At 32.1% G+C, this 20480-nt stretch overlaps 1 long non-coding RNA gene across 1 annotated transcript; it reads left to right on the top strand.

Annotated features, from left to right (window-relative positions):
* Positions 1–12589: 12589 nt before the first annotated feature.
* On the top strand, positions 12590–19734 carry LOC134719783 (uncharacterized). Its single transcript, XR_010107699.1, has 6 exons — positions 12590–12690; positions 13569–13604; positions 16034–16216; positions 16934–17031; positions 17459–17546; positions 19534–19734. It is a non-coding gene; the product is annotated as an uncharacterized LOC134719783 (long non-coding RNA).
* The last annotated feature ends 746 nt before the right edge of the window (positions 19735–20480 follow it).

The raw sequence follows: 20480 nt of genomic DNA, 5'->3' as shown, positions 1-20480 counted from the left end.
GATCGATTTTTTACATGAATCTTTGACATGCCATTGGTTTGGTTGTTTGAGATTATTTAAGTTTGTGATGTCGATAGTTCATAGCTTACATTATGTGATGTAATTTTCTCATTGATAAATGTCGTAGGCGTGATGTAGATTTGCTAACATCGACGTCATCTATGTCTCCTGTGGAAATTAACAACATCTGTTATAATACTAATTCTTATTTCTTTAATGTTATACATATATAACTTTGGACTTTTCTTGGTCATGGAAAAAATTTATCAAAGGTACCAGGCGTATGATTTAATACGCCAGACGCGCGTTTCGTCTACATTAGACTCATCAGTGACGTTCAGATCAAAATAGTTATAAATCCAAACCAGTTCAAAGTTGAAGATCATTGAGGACCCAAAATTCAAAAACATTGTGCTAAATATGGCTAAGGTAATCTATGCCTGGGATGAAAAAATCCTTAGTGTTTCGAAACATTTAAAGTTTTGTAAATTGGAAATTTGTAAAACTTGACCATATAATTGATATTCATGTCAACACCGAAGTGCTGACTACTGGGCTGGTGATACCCTCGGGATAACGTCCACCATCAGTGGCATCGACCCAGTGATGTAAATAGTTATCAAATGTACCAGGCTTATAATTCAATAAGCCAGACGCGCAATTATCTACATTAGACTCATCAGAGATGCTCAGATAAAAATAGATATAAAGCAAATCAAGTTCAAAGTTGAAAGCATTAAGGACCAAAAATTCCACCAAAAATGAACCAAATACGGCTAAGGTTATTTTTGCCTAGGATAAGATAATCATATTTGATAAAACTATATTGTTGAATATTCTCAGCATTATTCCCATGTATCCGACACAACTGTATACCTATTTTGTCTGAACATTATACTACAAACATTGACAGCGCTATGGTCATTGTTAGCTCAAATGTTAGCAACCGGAGTTCCTGTTATTGCCTCCAAAGTTCCTTCAATTTGTGAATTGCAATATTGATATTCAAGGGATGTTGTGTTGAATTCGTATTTCGGATTTGTTTGTAAAAATTCCACACGTATCTGTTTTTTGAAATGTTAAGGCTTGAAATGTCGTAACGACGTGTATGCGTATGTTTTTATCAACAGTAAAACTTCTGTCTTATCGCAGTATCAGTTTATCAGATTTTGATTCGATGAAATAAATTTGACACACTCTACAAACTGTTTCGTGTCTGGAGAGACCACATATTGTCCAAGACCAGTAAGGTCGATCACATATTTTAAATGATTAGACCCGACATAATCCCGACAGTACTTAACTTTCTGACTTTGGTCTTTCAACTTTACGATATTCACAGCTTGCAATATTCAGTACTCGATAATCTTGGTATAGTTTGACATGGTCTCGACAAATGCTCGACCAGTCTTGACGTTAACATAAGTTTAGACTGGTTTGAATCCGCCTCAATTAGATATTGATTTAACAACGTGCCAGGTTATTTCTGTAAAATACGGAATGAGACAGAAATTAACAACTAAAGGTCACAGTACGACATTCAATAATGAACAAATCTGTTCATCAAACTCTACAGCTATATATCATTTGATCTTAAAGATTTTAAGGTTGTTTTCGAGTTTGATTTATAAGTTTCAAATTTAAGGATGTGATGTATACTTGAAGGTAAAAAAGCTGGAATTTCCAGATTGGACTAATTTCAGTTCCCTTGTTTTTAACTATTACAACTAAACTTGGATTGCGTGAAACTTTTAACTATCTCAATTATACATTGGTCTAAAATAATGACATTTTATTTAGTCGTTTAGTGTATTGCTGTCATATTTAGGGATGTAACTTATATGTAAACAAATCATTCGGTAGGATCAATTTCTAATTGGGATAGCTCTATACGATTTATAGTTTAATGAACATCCAAGTTGATTATGAGTAGTTCGATAAGGTAAAAATGTTAAAGGTTACTATCTGAATTTTTCAGAACTTAAAAAAAATATTTTGAAATCTTTATCATCTTCATCTTATTAACACCATCTCGAGAAAGGCAATATCGCAAAAAATTTGAAGTCCTGCTTCGCTAACTTATATAATTAATGTTAGTAATGTTGATAGAACTTTTTATACCACATGGAAGACCCACCTATATCAGCTTGTTTGTTGGCACACTAATGTAGTTTATGTATGCAATACAGTGATGTCGTTCTATCCGAAATAACTTGTTTTTTTTTTTTTTTGAATAAGTTACAGTCATTTTGTTAATGCATTTTTTACATTTTATCTTAAAAAAACTGCAAACGGTAGATAGACCGCTTAAAATCACAATACCAACTTCAAAGTTTTGACTCTGTTTGAATTATAAACTGACAGACAGACTTATCAAACAAACTTCACCATTTGTTTTTTTGCAGGTTATGTTACTTAAACGTTTAAATTATAATCCTGGTACTTTTGATAACTATTTACACCACTGGGTCGATGCCACTGCTGGTGGACGTTTCGTCCCCGAGGGTATCACCAGCCCAGTAGTCAGCACTTCGGTGTTGACATGAATATCAATTATATGGTCATTTTTATAAATTTTCTGTTTACAAAACTTTGAATTATTATAAAAACTAAGGATTTTCTTACCCCAGGAGTAGATTACCTTAGCCGTATTTGGCACAACTTTTTGGAATTTTGGGTCCTCAATGCTCTTCAACTTTGTATTTGTTTGGCTTTTTAACTATTTTGATCTGAGCGTCACTGATGAGTCTTATGTAGACGAAACGCGCGTCTGGCGTATAAAATTATAATCCTGGTACTTTTGATAACTATTTACATGTCAAAATTAAAGCTTTATGTACACCAAAATTGATTTGATCAATCAATTTTTGAATATTATACTAAAAAGGGAAAAATATTTGATGTAATGATATTAAACATGTATATAAATATGTTATCACTTGCATCAGACCGGACGAAAAACATTCATAACTACAAATCAATATCAATATATGCATACATATTAGTATTTTTATTACCTATAATTGATTTGTTTTTCTATAAGATGACAAACACCTGTATATTGTTTCAATCAAAAGTCATTTAGTTTGTGTTTATCAGCCTCTTCCCATTATTGTCAAATGTCTCAAAACACTTGTTTTCATATTACTGACTTCAGTACTTTTTAACCCACTCTGACATTTGTGTCTTCGGTCAAGTTAGAACAACTATAGCAAGTCACAATAAAAGTTGAAATATGAGACACACAATTCTATAATGTTTTAACTGCGTGTACATTCGCACGGTTTCGTAACATCAACAAGGAGTATACAGCATATAGTCTGTACAACTAGAACTTTTAACCAACGTAATTTTTGTTCATTTAGTTTTTCCATTATTCAGCTGAATGTAACATTCTAGCTTTATTTGTAACATATTGCTACCTTTATTATCACTTTCTTAAGTTTTTCTCACTTGACCTATGACTAACATGTTTAACTACAGAGTAGGTCATCTTGTCAAAAATTATATACTTCGAAGTCAGCAGTCAGTTTTATGAAAACAAGTGTATTGATACATCGGCATTATGGTATCGCTTGTAAATAATGTAAAAAAGCGTTATAAACATAAACTAAATGTGTGAAACAGTATAAAGTAAAATCACAAAAATACTGAACTTAGAGGAAAATCAATTCGAAAAATCCATCATCACATGGAAAATTAAAATTTATGAGTATATGAGTGTTTGTGATCTGATGGAACATCAAATCAATTTTTATTAGTAAAAAATACTGATATGTATGTAAATATTGATATTGATTTGATGTAGTCATGAATAGCTTTTGTCCGGTCTAATGCATATGGTTACATAATTATGTATATACATGTTTAATTTCATTACATCAAATATTTCTCACTTTATAAGTATTATATTTAAAAATTGATTGATCAAATCAATTATGGCGGACAAAAAGCTTTAATTTTGAAACGTAACTGTTTAAGTGGCCTAACCTGCAAGTTATAAACAAGTGGACTTTCTGAAATTAGTCCGAACTGGAAAATACTTCAAACAGAGTCATAACATTTCAGTTTGTACTGTGATTTTAAGCGTCCTTCTTTCGTTAGCAGTTTTCAAAATAAAAACCAAAAATGCATTAACAAACTATTACCCACGTTTCCGTTTACAAAGAAGAAGCATTAAAACTTAATATTCAAAAGTTCGCACGTCATTTAAAGCTTGTTTTAAACATCACTGTACTGGATACTTGAATTGTATAAATGTCCTTGCAAACAAGTGTATATTACTGGGTATTCCGTGTGCTCTAATAAACCTATATAGCTATCTACATTATTTATATAAGTGTTTTTCAGCTATCAAAGTTCGGCTTTAATGCTATTTCTATTATATAAAACTGCCTTTTTTTAGAAGTGGTGTAAATCAGACATGGATACTAAAGGTTTTTTTCAGTTCGGACTTAATTCAGATAGTAACCTCTAATTTTTTTTTTAACTTTTCCTAATCAATTTGGATTGTCATAAAACTGTATAGCGTATAGAACTTTCTCAATGATTGATTTTACCGAATATTTTTTTTTCCTTTTACAAAATCCTTAAATGTAAAAGCAATACATCAAACGACTAAATGAACCGGTATTCTGGTAATTGAGATGGTTAAAGCGTTTTCAGTAAATCTAAGTTATAAAGAAGGAGACTTTCTAAAATTAGTCCTAACTTGAAAATTCTAGCTTTTCTTTACTCATTAGTGAATTCATTTTATTTAACAGAAATGAATCAAACTACCAAATTATATGGAATTTTGTAAGATCAATATATAATAGAGTTAGAAAAGCTGATTCAGACCAGTCCAAACGTATGTCAAGGTCAAGACTGGTCGAGAATGAGTCAAGACTTGTCGAGAATGAGTCAAGACTGGTCCAGCTTTCATCGACACCATGTCCGACCTTCTGCTGTTATCTGTTCTTTGGTTGGGTTGTTGTCTCTTTGACATATTTTGCATTTGCATTTATTTTTTTATAAATTAGTCAAAACGAAAGGCCCTGGACTGTAGTTTATTGTGTTTAACCTAAAGAACACGGATATAACAGGTACTAATTTTGTAACAGGGTTTGAAAGAGATCATGGTAATATATTTGGGAGCATTGTAAGGCCACTTAATTGGTGACTATGCAGTAGTGTATTATTGGACACAGTGTAGCATTTAATATTGACTTAGTATATGATTAAGTTTAATTTGATTAATCAGTTTCAGATAAATGCGTTAATAGTTATCAAAGGTACCAGGATTATAATTTAGTACGTTAAAAGCTTTGTATTTGTTGAATTTAGCAATTTTATCTTATTTTCCGTTTTATGTATTATAGTTATATCCCTTTGGTCATCGTTTTATCTTTGTATTTATGAAAAATCAGAAGATGTTGTATGAATGACACAAAATTTACGCGACAGACCAAAATGACACATACATTACCAGCTATAGGTCATCGTACAGCCTTCAACAATGATGAAAATCCATTAATTCATTATGTTTTCTTATCTATGAACGTGAAGAGATATTTATTTATCCCGCACAAACAATCATCTTTAAAACTTGATAAGTGACATTAATCCGTGTAAGAACATTTGACACTTACTAGTAGGTAAAACCTTTTCATTACATAGTTAGAGGCTCACCTTATCTTGGTTATTGTTAAAGCTAGGACGTAACATTCAGCTGAAGAATGGAAAAATCAGTTGAAAATAATAGACTTGGTGAAAAGTGCTTATTGTAAAGACTATGTGCTTTATATTCCTTGTTGATGTAACGAAACTGTGCAAATGTACAAATAGTTAAAACAATATAAAAAAAAAATAGCACATATTGCAACCTTTATTGCCATTTGCTATAGTATTTTTACTTGACCGATAACCTAAATGTCTAACTACAGAATAGGCCATCTAGTCAAAAATTACATACTTCGAAATCAGAAGTCAGTAATATGAAAACAAGTGTATTGATACATTGGCACTATCGTCAAATTAATGTAAAGGGGAGTTTTAAATAGAAACTAAATGAGTGAAACAATATACATGTGTTTGTTATCTAATAGAACATCAAATCAATTGTTGATAATAAAAACAACGATTTGTATGTATATATTGATATTGATTTTATGTAGTCATGGATATTTTTAGTCCGGTCTGATGCATATTGTTACATATGTGAACATACATGTTTAATTTCTTTACATAACATATTTTTCCCTGTATAAGTATAATATTCAACAATTTATTTATCAAATCAACTATGGCGGACAAACATTTTTAATTATGACATGTAAACGTTTAAGTAACCAAACCTATAAGAAACTCTCTCGAGATAAAAATAGAGGGTGAAGTTTATTTGAGAATCAGTCTGACAGATTATAACCCAAACAGAGTGATAACTTTTAAGTTTGTATTGTGATTTTAAGTGGTCTATCTATCGTTTGCAGTTTTCAAGATAAAATGCAAAAAAAAATAACTGTAACACATGTTTCTGCCTACGAAACAATGGCACAAACAGATGATTATTTCAAAAAATATTTCACATTATTTCGGATAGATAGACATCACTGTATTGAATACATAAACTACAGAAGTGTCTCAACAAACCACGTGATAAAGCTAGGTCTTCCACGTGGTCTAAACATCTTCTATCGACATCATAGAAAGACATCACTGTATTGAATACATAAAATACGTAAGTGTCTCCACAAACCATGTGATAAAGCTAGGTCTTCCACGTGGTCTAATGATCTTCTATCGACATCATAGAAAGACATCACTGTATTGAATACATAAAATACGTAAGTGTCTCCACAAACCATGTGATAAAGCTAGGTCTTCCACGTGGTCTAATGATATTCTATCGACATCATAGAAAGACATCACTGTATTGAATACATAAAGTACATAAGTGTCTCCACAAACCATGTGATAAAGCTAGGTCTTCCACGTGGTCTAATGATCTTCTATCGACATCATAGAAAGACATCACTGTATTGAATACATAAAATACGTAAGTGTCTCCACAAACCACGTGATAAAGCTAGGTCTTCCACGTGGTCTAAACATCTTCTATCGACATCATTAACATCAAGTATATCAGTTATCAAAGCCGGGAGTCAAATTTATTGCGATACTACCCTTTTTAGAGATGGCGTGTATAAGATCAAGATAATAAAGAACTCCAAATATATCACGATTTGGTTGACGTTATGGAATAACCGTTTCACAAATGATATCGGATATGTTCCTTACGTCGTAACTACAATCCCCTTCCCTTTCATGAATTTGACCTACCGAAATAGACTATTTACCGGATTTGTAATCACATAAGCAACACGACGGGTGCCGCATGTGGAGCAGGATCTGCTTACTCTTCCGGACCACCTGAGATCACCCCTGGTTTTTGGTGGGGTTCGTCTTGTTTATTCTTTAATTTTCTATGTTGTGTCATGTGAACTATTGTTTTTCTGTTTGTCTTTTCCATTTTTAGCCATGGCGTTGTCAGTTTGTTTTAGATTTACGAGTTTGACTGTCCCTTTGGTATTTTTCGTCCCTCTTTTAATAATTTCAGAATAAGACCCAGTTGGTATCTTTCGTCCATCTTCTTTTACACTGGGAACGAAATTGAATCGATTTTTATTTGAATCGATCTTAGAAAGACCAGTTCGCGTTTACATTGCATAAGCAAGATCCATCAAGATCGATCTTATTAAATCCAGTTTGTTTACACTACAACATCATACCGGTCTGACCTTTATTTTTTATATATAAATATAGCTTTCATCTGCAAAAAGATCCATCGCGATCGATATAAGCGTTTACACCAAAAAAGATCGATTCAAATGACCCACCTCTAGAGGTAGACTTTTTAAGTCCGATTGAATTTCGATCTTCCCCTTTTAAACTGGACCGAATATCGATCTTAGTAAAGATCGATTTTTTTGTCAGTGTAAATAGGTTTTATTCAGATAGTAACCTTTATTTTGTTTTTTCTAACTATTCACAATCAACATGGATTTTCATAAAACTAAAAAGCGTAAAGAGCTATCTCCATTATATATTGATTCTACTGAATGATTTGTTTACCTATTAATTAAATACCTAAATAAGACAGCAATACACAAAACGACTTAAAACCTGCCATTCTTTAGGATCAATGTAAAAAAGATGATAATTAAAAAAAATCAGGGTATTTCGAGTAAATAGACATCACTTTATTGAAAACTAAACTATGTATTTTGTTATACTACTAGATTATCCAAGAATGTGTAAGAATCTTCTGTAATACATCATATCTACAATATAAACATCAATTCTATCAGTTGTCAAAGCCGGACTTCAAAGTTATTGCAAAACTGCCTTTTTAAATGTGGTGTGAATCAGATAAAGATAGTAAAAAACATCAAATATCTTTTCGGACTAAGATCAGATAGTAACTTTTGCATTTTTTAAACTATTCAAAATCATCTTGGATTTTCAAAAAAACTTTAAAGCGTTTAGAGTTATCTCAATTATATATTGAACCTAACGAATGATTTGTTTACCTAAAATTAAACCCCTAAATAAGACAGCAATGCACCAAACGACTCAATAGCCTGCCACTCTGTAATGTCAATGTATACTTGAGATAGCTAAAAAGTTTTACGCAAATCCAAGTTTATTTGTAATAGTCATAAACAAGTGAAAAAAATTTAGATTATTCAGAACTGTAGGTTCTAGCTTTTTTTACACATAAAATCACATCCTGAAATTTGCAAGTCATAAAATGAACTAAAAAACATCTTGAAAATAAAAGAAAAACATAGAAGTAGAGTTAGATGAACATGTTTGCTCATTGTTGAAGGCCGTACGTTGACCGTTAGTTGTTTATTTCTGTGGCATTACTTATTTGAGAGAAATCAATCAAACTACGAAATAACCTGGCGTTTTCTTAAATCAATATGAAATTCAGGCTGACTCAGACCAGTCTAAACTTATGTTAAGGTCAAGACTGGTCGAGCATTTGTCGAGACCATGTCAAACTATACCAAGATTATCGAGAACTGAATATTGCAAGCTGTGAGTTTCATAAAATCCAAAAAACAAAGTCAGAGAGTGAAGTACTGGCGGGATTAGGTTGAGTCTAATCAATTAAAAAAAGTATGTTTTCGACCTTATTGGTCTAGCACAAGATATGGTATTTTCAGACACGAAACAGTTTGTTATGTGTGTTAACGTTTTTCATCGAATCAAAATCAGACTAATTGAGACTGCAATAAAATAGAAGTTTTATTGTTGATTAAAACATACGCATACACGTCGTTACCTTGAGGTAATACACGGGAACTCCGGTTGCTTACATCTGGCGCTTAAATAATTACTTACTTTCGCGTTTATCTGAAGCACTAGTGTACTATCACACCATAGAAATAAAAGAGGGGCTAGAAATAAAATACATCATATAAGTTATCAATTGAAATGGCTTCGGTCGATCAAAAGACTCATTTACACAGGTGAATATACAATATGTTCCAAATCAAAAACCATTTTAAATTTTACTTTTTCGGTGATAAGGGTTGACGTATCTTGAACACTTTTAGAATGTTTGTGTTTAACAATAAATTAATATTGTATAAATTATAGTTCATATATATTGACTTTCTTATCAACGATAAAAATGAAAATATATTAACATAATGATCAATAATTATAAATTGTTGTTACAAAAGTACTTCCTTATAGTCTGAAAATTGACTGATACAATGATTAAAAGTACAAAGTAGCAACAAACTTTCAGTAAGTTATTGAATTTATATATACGTTTACTTTTCTACATTGGCTAGAGGTGTAGAGGAGGGTTGTTATCTCACAAACATGTTTAACCCCGCTGCCTTTTTACAACTGTCCCGCGTCTGGAGTCTCTAGCCTATATTAGTCTTGTATTATTTTTAATTTTAGTTTCTTGTGTACAATTTGGAGTTTAGAATGGCGTTCATTATCACTGAACTAGTATAAATATTTGTTAAGGGGGGAGCTGAAAGACGCCACCGGTGCGGGAATTTTTCGCTGCATTGAAGACCTTTTGGTGACCTTCTGTTTTTGTCTGTTCTATGGTCTGGTTGTTTCCGTTTTCAATTTTATCTATCTGCAATCTGTACACACATCTATATGTTTTCACGTACACACGTCTATCTGCAATCCGTACACACATCAGAAAATGGATAATACAACTTCTTATTGACTGACTTCCATATCAAGGGTGAAAACAAAACACAATTTAAGAAAAATATAAAGTTATACTCAATCAGATGTTAAAGAGAATCTTGGATATTTTAAGATTGATTAACTAACTCATTAAATGACAGCTTTGGTAAAACAGGGAGGTAAAGGGTTATTATCATGCAACGGGTTCTGCCATGGTTATTCCACGGGCGGCTGCGAAAAAGGTTCCTTATTCACCGAGCGTCGTTAAACTAGTATAGAGATTAACGTGAAAGTAACTTTTTCTTGTTCGTTCATCGTGAAATGGCAATTTCATTTCGCAATCTTCCATTCAGAAACCCCCTCTTTTTCGCGCATCATAAACAAATAGTTGGGTTGTTGTTTGTTATGTTTGCATCAAAAATATTTGAACGCTTTGTCATTCATTTCAACTTTCTGATTATAACTTAGCTGAATCTGATGTGTAGATAATTTTGATCATTACTGTATACAACATAACATTAAATGTACACAAGTACACGTGTCATTTTAGATGTACACACATTTGTATGTAATGTGTATTTTTACATGTACACGTTTTATTTACATAGATATAGAAAGATGTGGTGTGAGTGCCAATGAGACAATTCTCCATCCAAAAAACAATTTAAAAAAGTAAACAATTATAGGTCAGTGTACAGCCTTAAACACGGAGCTTTGGTTCACAACGAACAACAAGCTATAAAGGGCCTCAAAATTACTAGTGTAAAGCCATTCAAACGGGAAAACAAACGGTACAATTTATATAAAAAAGAGAAACGAGAAACACGTATAAATTACATGAACAAACGATAACTATTGTACATCAGATTCCTGACTTAGGACAGGTGCAAACATTGAAACGGGATTAAATGAAAATTGGTGTCAAATGCTTGGACTCTTCTGGTGTTTTTTTCTGTCTGTAAAGGGTAAAATATGTTTTCCCATTAGTCTTTTCATATAAAACTTCAACAACTCTTAAAACAATTATTGACACACATTTAAGCAGGTTCTAGATTTCTTTTTCCCCCCTTGAATTGAGTCCCATCTAATAAAAAAATATAAGGTAAAAGTCTCAGTCATCCTTTTTCTGTATTTTTATAAAAATCAAATATCTCGAAAATAAGCTCAACCGATATTTTTAGCTTGTTTTTTTCCTGATCTAGTGCCCTTCCAACATAAAATATCATATTTAAATTCTTGTTTTTCTTTTGAATTCACCTAAGGCTACATTTAAGGCTATTTACCTCTAACATATTTCGTGGAAATCTGTGAAACCTGTCAAATTCATTTGATATTTATTTCTTGTTATGAGAATTTGAATTAAAATAAAATGATTTTCACCTAGATGATAAAATGTACACGACCTGAACTGATCTCGATCAGGATATCGCAAACGGAAAAAAGGCGTCAATTTTTTTTCGGAAGACAAAGGGTTAATTAATAGCGTCCGCGAAAATGAGCATTGCGTTAGGAAAAAAAGCTGTGGCGTCTCACAATGCTCAATTGCTTTAGATAAAACGCTCATTTAAGAACAGTGTCTTCAAGCATATCAAGAAAATGCGACAATTGATGAATACAAATAAAATCATTACTTTAAAACCTCTTAATATTTACTTAAGATTCTGTAATATACATTATTCTTTTAAAATTGTCACCTGTAGCATAGCTGTAGATAATTTATCTATTGACACGATATTGTATTTCTGTTATTATTAATTTATTACCTAGATAAGGTAGCTCCTCACAAGAAAGCTATTAAACAAACAGTTCCAAATTATGAAGTTGAAATCATCCCTTTAAATTTTTTAAGGACGCCATTACGGATTGGTTGACCCTTCTGGAATAACCTTTTCAAAAAAGATATTAGATACGTTTCAAATGTCGTAACTACAACCCTCTTCTCTGCAGCAGGAATGTCATCCGCCGATTTGGCCTATTTACCGGGTTTGCAGTTTAAAATAACGTGCTTTCTTTTTTGTATAATTACTCTTACTATTTGGTCTTATGTTTCCGTATCCGTTTTAAAATTTTATTATAATTTTGTTTCTTTCCAATATTTTCAGTTACGTGTTAAATTGTCACATAACCTTAACTTCTCGTTTGGCTACTTGTGATAAATAAACACAAGTAGCATTGTTAACGACAGAAAGAGTAGTGTTCCGCTTGATTGAAGATTGAATAAATTTCAAAACTGTGTTTAGCTCAACAACAAATAAGATTTCGATGGTCTGTTACATGTAATTGTCTGATTGGTCATGATGTTAATTGTTTTATATTTTCCTTAATCAATACCTGATATTGAGTATATGTACTGTTGTAAGTTGGTTATATGTACAACACATTAACGTATTAAATTGAATCATTAAAAGGGTCAACGATGAAGTCAGTAATTCTCACCATAACCGTTCTTTTTGGGATTGTTATTTGTACTAGTCATTGAAGGTAAGTTTTTTATTTGTGAATCTAAAGACAACAATATTTGGAAAGCAATCATTGAAATCAGATGCAATGTATCAAGCTTAAAATTGTTCCTTACAGATGGTCAGCACGACGAAAACCACTTCAAGTATCTCGTATGCTTGTTAAAAACAAATTATACGAGATTACAAATTACAGTATATGATACAGATTATAAGACGTCTTGAGTAATATTTATATGATTGAATTACTTAACAAGATATTCAAAAAATATATAAATACTTTTATCGGACCACAGATGAATTATCACGTTGCGATTGGTTAAACGCCGTCACGTGGTGACATCCTATGAGACCGTATAGGGTTGGTAAGTTTCATATGAGGTTCATGACGCGTCAATGGCGACGTTATCTATTAATGTTGTTGTGTTTCATTGTGTTTTTTTTCATCAAAACGCCGCAGAAAAAGTCTAGCGTCCGATAAATTCGTTATACGGTTAACTACTGACCCCCTACGGACCCATAGAGAGTGAATACAGTTCATAGGGGATGCGGCCGCCGGCCTCACCCCCTATGAATTTTACTAAGAGATAGAGTCCACATGTGTGCAGTAATATGTATTAAATATCCCGATAAACATGAGATAAACTTGGCTTTACAAATGTTTCCTATGAACACGTTTAGTTGGGCTGTTGTTCTCCTTTAATTTGATGTTAACAAAGAAATGCATTAATAAGTACAACGTTGTACCTTAATTGTACAATTTTTGTTTTCTAATTAGCCTCAAATTGATAAAATAAATAAGGGTTCTCCAGGTGACGGCGTTAAACTAATCAAATTTATAAAAAAAAAATTGTGTCCTAATAAGCTTCAAATTGATAAGAAAAATACTGATTCTTTCAGTGAAAAGTAAAAGATGTCACAAGAGACCAACTGTTGGTAAGTAACTAATATATATATTTTTTTGTGTCCGTCCAATATAGAAGGGGGGCCGGAGGGGGTCCTGTGCTCGAAATACCAGGTTTCACAACATTTAATTCCGATGTCCCAAATTTAGATAAATTTAAATCCCGACATCCCGAAATTCGAACAAAAAATTCACAGACCAAAAACGATCAATCCCGAAATCCTGGGCTAAAAAGCAGGCGACCCCGACGTCCTAGAAAAGGTAATTTTCCCTCTTAATATTGGTAATCAGCAAAATTATAAACAACTGGCATACAACTGTTAGCTTTATAATTAGCTTGCTATTAAACCAGGTTTAACCCATCTTTTCGTCACACAGTGCTGGTAACAAGTCAACTTGTTTTCCATTGTTTGATTTAGTTATGTAAATCGACCGTTAGATTTTGTTATGATATTGTAGATTTCTTTCTAAATTAATTTACATTTATTTATTGGATACTTTTCAAATTTGAAAAATGCTAAAAATTTCATAGAACATAATTTATCTATTTTATGTTAGGAACGCATGTGATATCACACATAAAAAGAGATGATGATACACTTCTCTCGAAAATATTTCCCTAACCGTTAGCTTTTCCAGCAATGTATATAAATAAATAAACTCATCAAAGATACCTGGATGAAATTTTGTATTTTCGCCCGATTAGAGTTTCGTCTACAAAAGACTCATCAGTGACGCTAGGATCAAAAGAAATTTACGAAGTTAAAAAGCATTGAGAACCGAACATCCTGAAAGGTTTGGTAAATACAGCTCAGAAAATTTATTCCTGAGGTAGAAGGACTTTGTATTTCAAATAATCAAAACTTTTGTTAACGAAATGTTTACACTTGATAACGACTATTCTAATTATAAAGCAAGTCAGCACAGATTTTCTGACTACTGGGCTGGTGTTACCGTCTGGGAATTAAAAATCCACCAGCAGTGACATCGACCACGTGGTTATAGATAAACTCATCATTAATATATGTATATAACCCCAAGGTAGTCAATAAAAACATAATCGTTAAGGTTGAGGTTTTCTTTTCTCTTATAAAATCTTTGATTTAGATTGTAAATACAGAATGAAACCAAACTAAATAAATACTTTTTGAAAGTAAATAAATTTAATTCTAAAGGTAGATCCTGAAAAGGGAGGAAATGGAGTGAAGGGAAGTAATAATAAAGGATAAGTTCAAATCTTCATGGCAAATACATATTTAAAGTATTATTATGAGTCTAGGATAAAAAAAAAATCATGAAACTTAATAGTGTTAAGTTTTAGTAGAAAATTTAATTTCAGTGTAAAACTACATCGTCTATATTTACAAAAGTACAGCCTAAACACGTTGTTATCTTAAAAAAGGCTTTATTATGTTTGCACTAAGCTTTAATTAGACATGTTAGTTATCAACACATTTATGGATGTTCGCTTGTCATGTTTTTGGATTTTCGGAATCCTCTGGTTTTATCCATTAAAATGCCTTCATCAATTTTATCCATTAAAATGCCTTCATCAATTTTATCCATTAAAATGCCTTCATCAATTTTGTTCATTGATCCCCGTTTTCCTTTTTATAAACCTATTACCTGAATATTGATAAGCCATTTGAAAAAAGTCTTTTAATTAATTTTTCATAGTTGTTGACAGCTTAAGTTTGTCAATGATAAAACTGAAAAATCAGGAGAAAACATTTTTCCGCTATCAAAATTTCAATGGCTTATATTTCGAAAACAAGCACATAAGCCCATGATTTTGCTCTTTTAATTCCTTAAGTAATCCCCTTATCAATATAGACTTATTTAATGAAAACCTATGTATTTTGAAACTGATAAGCGAACTCCCTTAAATAACAAATACAAAGACATTATCTCAATTCAGTTTGTCATGATTGTTAATAAAAAGTGTCTTGTTCTTAATCCCCAAAAGAGTTTGAATTTATAAAATGGTCATGGAATTGTAAAACAAACAGACCTTTGTTAACTGATTTGTAATAATATCTTAATGTGGCTATAATATATTAACTCATGATAGGCTGTGTACACTAAACCCAGGGTTAGTTTGCATAAGACTCATCATATGTCGGTTTTAAAAAAGGTGAAAAAGGTCAAATACATTACTGAGTAGAAGAAAATCGAGTTCTGTGGATTCATTAATATTCGTTGGATACCAATTTTCGTGGATTTCGTGGAAACAGAGAAACCCGAATTTAAATGTTCAACGAAATACAAATTTTCCAAAGGAATGCATGCAAACTTTTCCAACACAACGAATTTAAATATCGTCGTATATGTGAGTTTTTCGCAATCCACGAAAATTGGTACCCACAAAAATAAATGAATCCACAGTATTGAAAATTCGTTTTCTTAGGAATATGATCGGAATGTTTTCCATGGAATGTATTTTTTATAAATGTATTTCTAGAAGAATGTCCAGACCCATTACCCATAACCTGTGGCAAGAACTGGAACATAACTGCTATCACGAAAGATAAATTCGTTGGTGCCACGGGAGTATTGAACTGTTCAGCTGGTTATTCTTTATCAGGGAATTCCAGTATAATTTGTTTACAGTCTGGTGTATGGAGTCCGATAACAGCTGCTATATGTAATATTTGTGTTTTATTTGCTTACTTTTTATCGTTGATCTTAGCTTATGAGTTATTCTTTTCTCTATCTACTTCAAACACTGATCCAGTGCCCAAGCTTCGATGAAATGAATTTCAAATCGTTCCGTTTTACTTTTTTTTAAAACAAACTTCCAAATTAGATCTGCTTTTGTGCAAGTTGTAAAAATGATCAGTATTTGGGTTGAGCACTTTTACAATAAAGTTAAGGATTGCTTGCCTGTCATGTTTTAGAATTTTGTCAGATATTTGGAATCCTCTGGTTATACCCATTGGATTGCCTTACATTTCTTTTATACCACAAACCCCCATTTTCTCTTTATATAGTGTACATGTATAATTATTAGCCCTTTGTAAAAGTCTTATAAAATTCTTATTATTTTCAACAGGCTTTGAGAACTTCATTTTGAAAATGATAATGCGGCTATGAAGAGTCCAGAGGGAATTTTTTTCGGGAACAAAATCAATGGCATATAAATTGAAAACAAACACTTTATCATTATATACTAGTGTCATGAAAAGCTTGATATTTTGAAACTGAGTAGCGAACTTTCTTAATGTCTTACTAGATATGGTACGTTAGGATCCTTTATATTAGAAGTATTGTATTTATATTTGCATTTCAACATTGTTGAGAAATAGTAAGAAGTCAGTACTATAAAATATCCTTTTGAAATTTCGCTATTATCTATCTCCAGGTGTTCCTGGTGATCTCCTCCGACCTACTTATGTACTTGATTTCAGGGGTTCGACATACACATTTGTTTTTAGAACCAAGACGTATAAACACGCCAAGGTGAATCAATATACATAAATATTATAATTCAACACATTGTAGAGTAATATTGAAGATTTGTGGTAGAAAGATTGATTAAATATATAAATGATTGATATATGCGTTTTATTTGATATGTGTTAGTATTGTGTGCATATTTGGGTTTACACTAGTAATTTTGGGGCCCATTATAGCTTGTTGTTCGCTGTGAGCCGAGGCTCTGTTTTGAAGGCCGGAAATTGACCTTTAATGGTTTACTTATGTTTAAATTGTTATTTGGATTGAGAGTTGTCTCATTGGCACTCACACCACATCTTCCTATATCGATATTTGTATTAATTTGTTTTGTACTGTTATCTTAATTCATAGAAGTACTCTTTACTCTTTACGTGATGTATACACTATCTTTTGAACGTGGTTTACTGTCTTATCAAATCATGTTTTGCAGGAGTATTGCCTTTCTATGTGTGGGACTCTGGTGGAAATTAACGACAAAGAAGAAAACCAGTTCATTTATTCATTTATTCAAGAACGTTGTTAGTACTTGTATTTTGTGAATTAATTTTAAAATAAGATAAATGCCATAGTATTAGAAATTAATAACTTAATTAGACAAAAACGAAAATCTTATTTTGACATGCAACTTATCAAAAAGTTCAACACAAAAAACAACCCAAAAAAACTCGTACCATTAAGCTTCTCAAATGTACACTGTCTATTTCTTTATAGGAAAATACCTCCAGCGTCTGCATACGAAATATGTACTCAATTGCTTCAATGTTTCGGAGCTTGTATTTCCTGTAAACATTTCTATACTAAGAAATTCTCATTAAAAATTACCTTTTACATCAAGAGTGTAAGAATATCTGTATTTCACGAGAAACATGACAGATATCACATATATATTATGATCTTCTTACAATTCCGGGTTTTTTTTTTGTGAGGTTCCAATTTATCAGTATTAGGTTTTTATTGTATGCTCTGTTTACAAATGATTGTCTTTATTGTGCTTAGTTATTTTATTGTCTAGGTAGTGTCAGTGTATGATCGATCTGTTAGTTTGAATGTCCATATGGACAACACAGATACAGAAAAATCTTAAAATTTAAAACCAGAGCAAATTCATTACAAAAACTTTTTTTCGAAGTTAGCGTTAACCACATATTGAATTTGCTCTGGTTTTAAATTTTATAATTTTTCAGTATCTGCGTTGTTTTTACTGAAAATACTGTAATTGTTACACTTGTGCATGTCAAACAATTTCGTTGTAGAAGGGTCTAAAAACAGCACAAACAACATTTGCCTCAAAGCCAAAAAGAGTGAAAATGTATACTTTTACAAAACGTATTTGACTAAAAGGTAGAACAACTAGTCCGATTACGCAGTTCAGGGGCGGATCCAGAAATTTGTATATTTGGGGCCCTATTGACTGCCTAAGAGGGGCACGCTACAGTCATGATTTAGTGATTCCCTATATAATCAACCAAACTTTTCTGAAAATGGGAGACAGGCCCCTGGGCCCCCTCCAAATCTGCCTCTGCAGTTTGGTTGTCCACGATTATAGTCCTTAGCGTTATAATGTGTTACTTACCAATTTCTTTATAACCCTTCCAGTTTTATTTCTCCATGTGTTATGCCTCAAATAGCAAGAAAGGGAAAAAATTACACTGTAAACAAATTTGGGTCATGAATTTTAAAGTAAAGTAGTGATTGAGTCCAGCTAAAACAAGTTAAAAAAAAAGCATTTAGGAAGCAGTTAAAAGATTTCAGGACCCCTTAACATAAACTTGTAGAACGTTTGAGTTAGAGCCGAGGACGTTTTCTATAATGTAGTATAATCTGTAATAACATGGATCTTTATATTAATTATATATATATATATATATAACATCTTCATGCCTTATATATCAAATACTGTAGTACGCCGCTAGATTAAAACTGACGAGGGAAAGGTAACATACGGCCAGCGAAAGCTCTATTATTGATCCAGGTGGTTTTGTGGTCTCGCGAGACGGATGCAGTGCAGGCGATTTGGTGTCACGATATCACAGTAGCATGGGTTCGAATCCCGGCAAAGGAAGAACCATAAATTTGCGAAAGCAAATTTACAGATTAAACATTGTTGGGTTAATGTTTAGACGAGTTCTATATATATATATATATATATCTACAACGAAATTTGTTTGACATGCACACGTATAAAAACTGCGGTTTTTATCCAACGCAGTCATAGGTTTGAACGTAGTTTTCAATTTAGACTCGTTTATATATATATATATATATAGAACTCGTCTAAACATTAACCCAACAATATATATATATACTTGATATGCAGGTGCTGTTTTAATATGTTTACAGAAAATGTGCACAATTGAAGCCTGAGTTAAATATTTTTATGAATACTAAGCTGTGTTTATGGACTAACTTGTTCTATGTGAAAGAGCTGATAGTTTTGTTAACAAAGTCCACACAATTTAAAATATGTGTCTACTTTACCAGCTTTATTTCAACTATTTGTTGTAGCTGCAAAGCGTTCCCGATTTTATATTGGACTAGAGTCAAAGAATGGCATTTATTATGAGTGGCAATCTAAAAATACCACAGAATCAAACGGGTTTAACGATTGGAACAAGGGAAAGCCAAATGACATTGGAGTTAACACTTGTGCTTTTGTGTTAGATTTTACGTGGTATGACTTATATAGCAGCGCTTGCAGGCTTGATGATCATTATTTTATATGCGAATCAAGGTAGGATATGTTATAATTTTTAATAGTTATATAAAACTGATTTGTTTGGTTTTTTTTCATTTTGTTTTTAAATCAGATATTTCTTTGTGTTAAATCTACTTAATCTGATTGCTCAACACAAAACATAAATTAACAATACACAAGCACGAATAAAAATATGCTATTCTAATACCCCAGGAGTAAATTACCTTAGCCGTATTTGGCACAACTTTTTGGAATACCCCAGGAGTAGATTACCTTAGCCGTATTTGGCACAACTTTTTGGAATTTTTGGTCCTCAATGCTCTTCAACTTTGTATATGTTTTGGCTTTTTCACTATTTTGATCTGAGCGTCACTGATGAGTCTTATGTAGACGAAACGCGCGTCTGGCGTATGAAATTATAATCCTGGTACTTTTGATAACTTACAAGAACATGGTAAGCGGAAGTATGCTATTCTAGAACATGGTAAGCGGAAGTATGCTATTCTAGAACATGGTAAGCGGAAGTATTTTGTCCATTGATCTTACAATAAGATATATGCCAATGTATTGAAAATTCTATAACATCTATGAGATGAAAAGAAAAAAATGCCATTCAACGTATACTATTTACACTAATGATGTGTATTACAAATGACATACTCAAAAGTACTGGACAGTATTTCAGAAAGAACATATTTCCCAAATCCAATTGTTAAAAATTACATTCAATGCCACTGCCCGAGGGTATTACTAGCCC

The sequence above is a fragment of the Mytilus trossulus genome, chromosome 5, assembly GCF_036588685.1.
Source record: "Mytilus trossulus isolate FHL-02 chromosome 5, PNRI_Mtr1.1.1.hap1, whole genome shotgun sequence".
Lineage (NCBI taxonomy): Eukaryota > Metazoa > Mollusca > Bivalvia > Mytilida > Mytilidae > Mytilus > Mytilus trossulus.
This window is presented reverse-complemented; position numbering and strand designations above follow the sequence as displayed.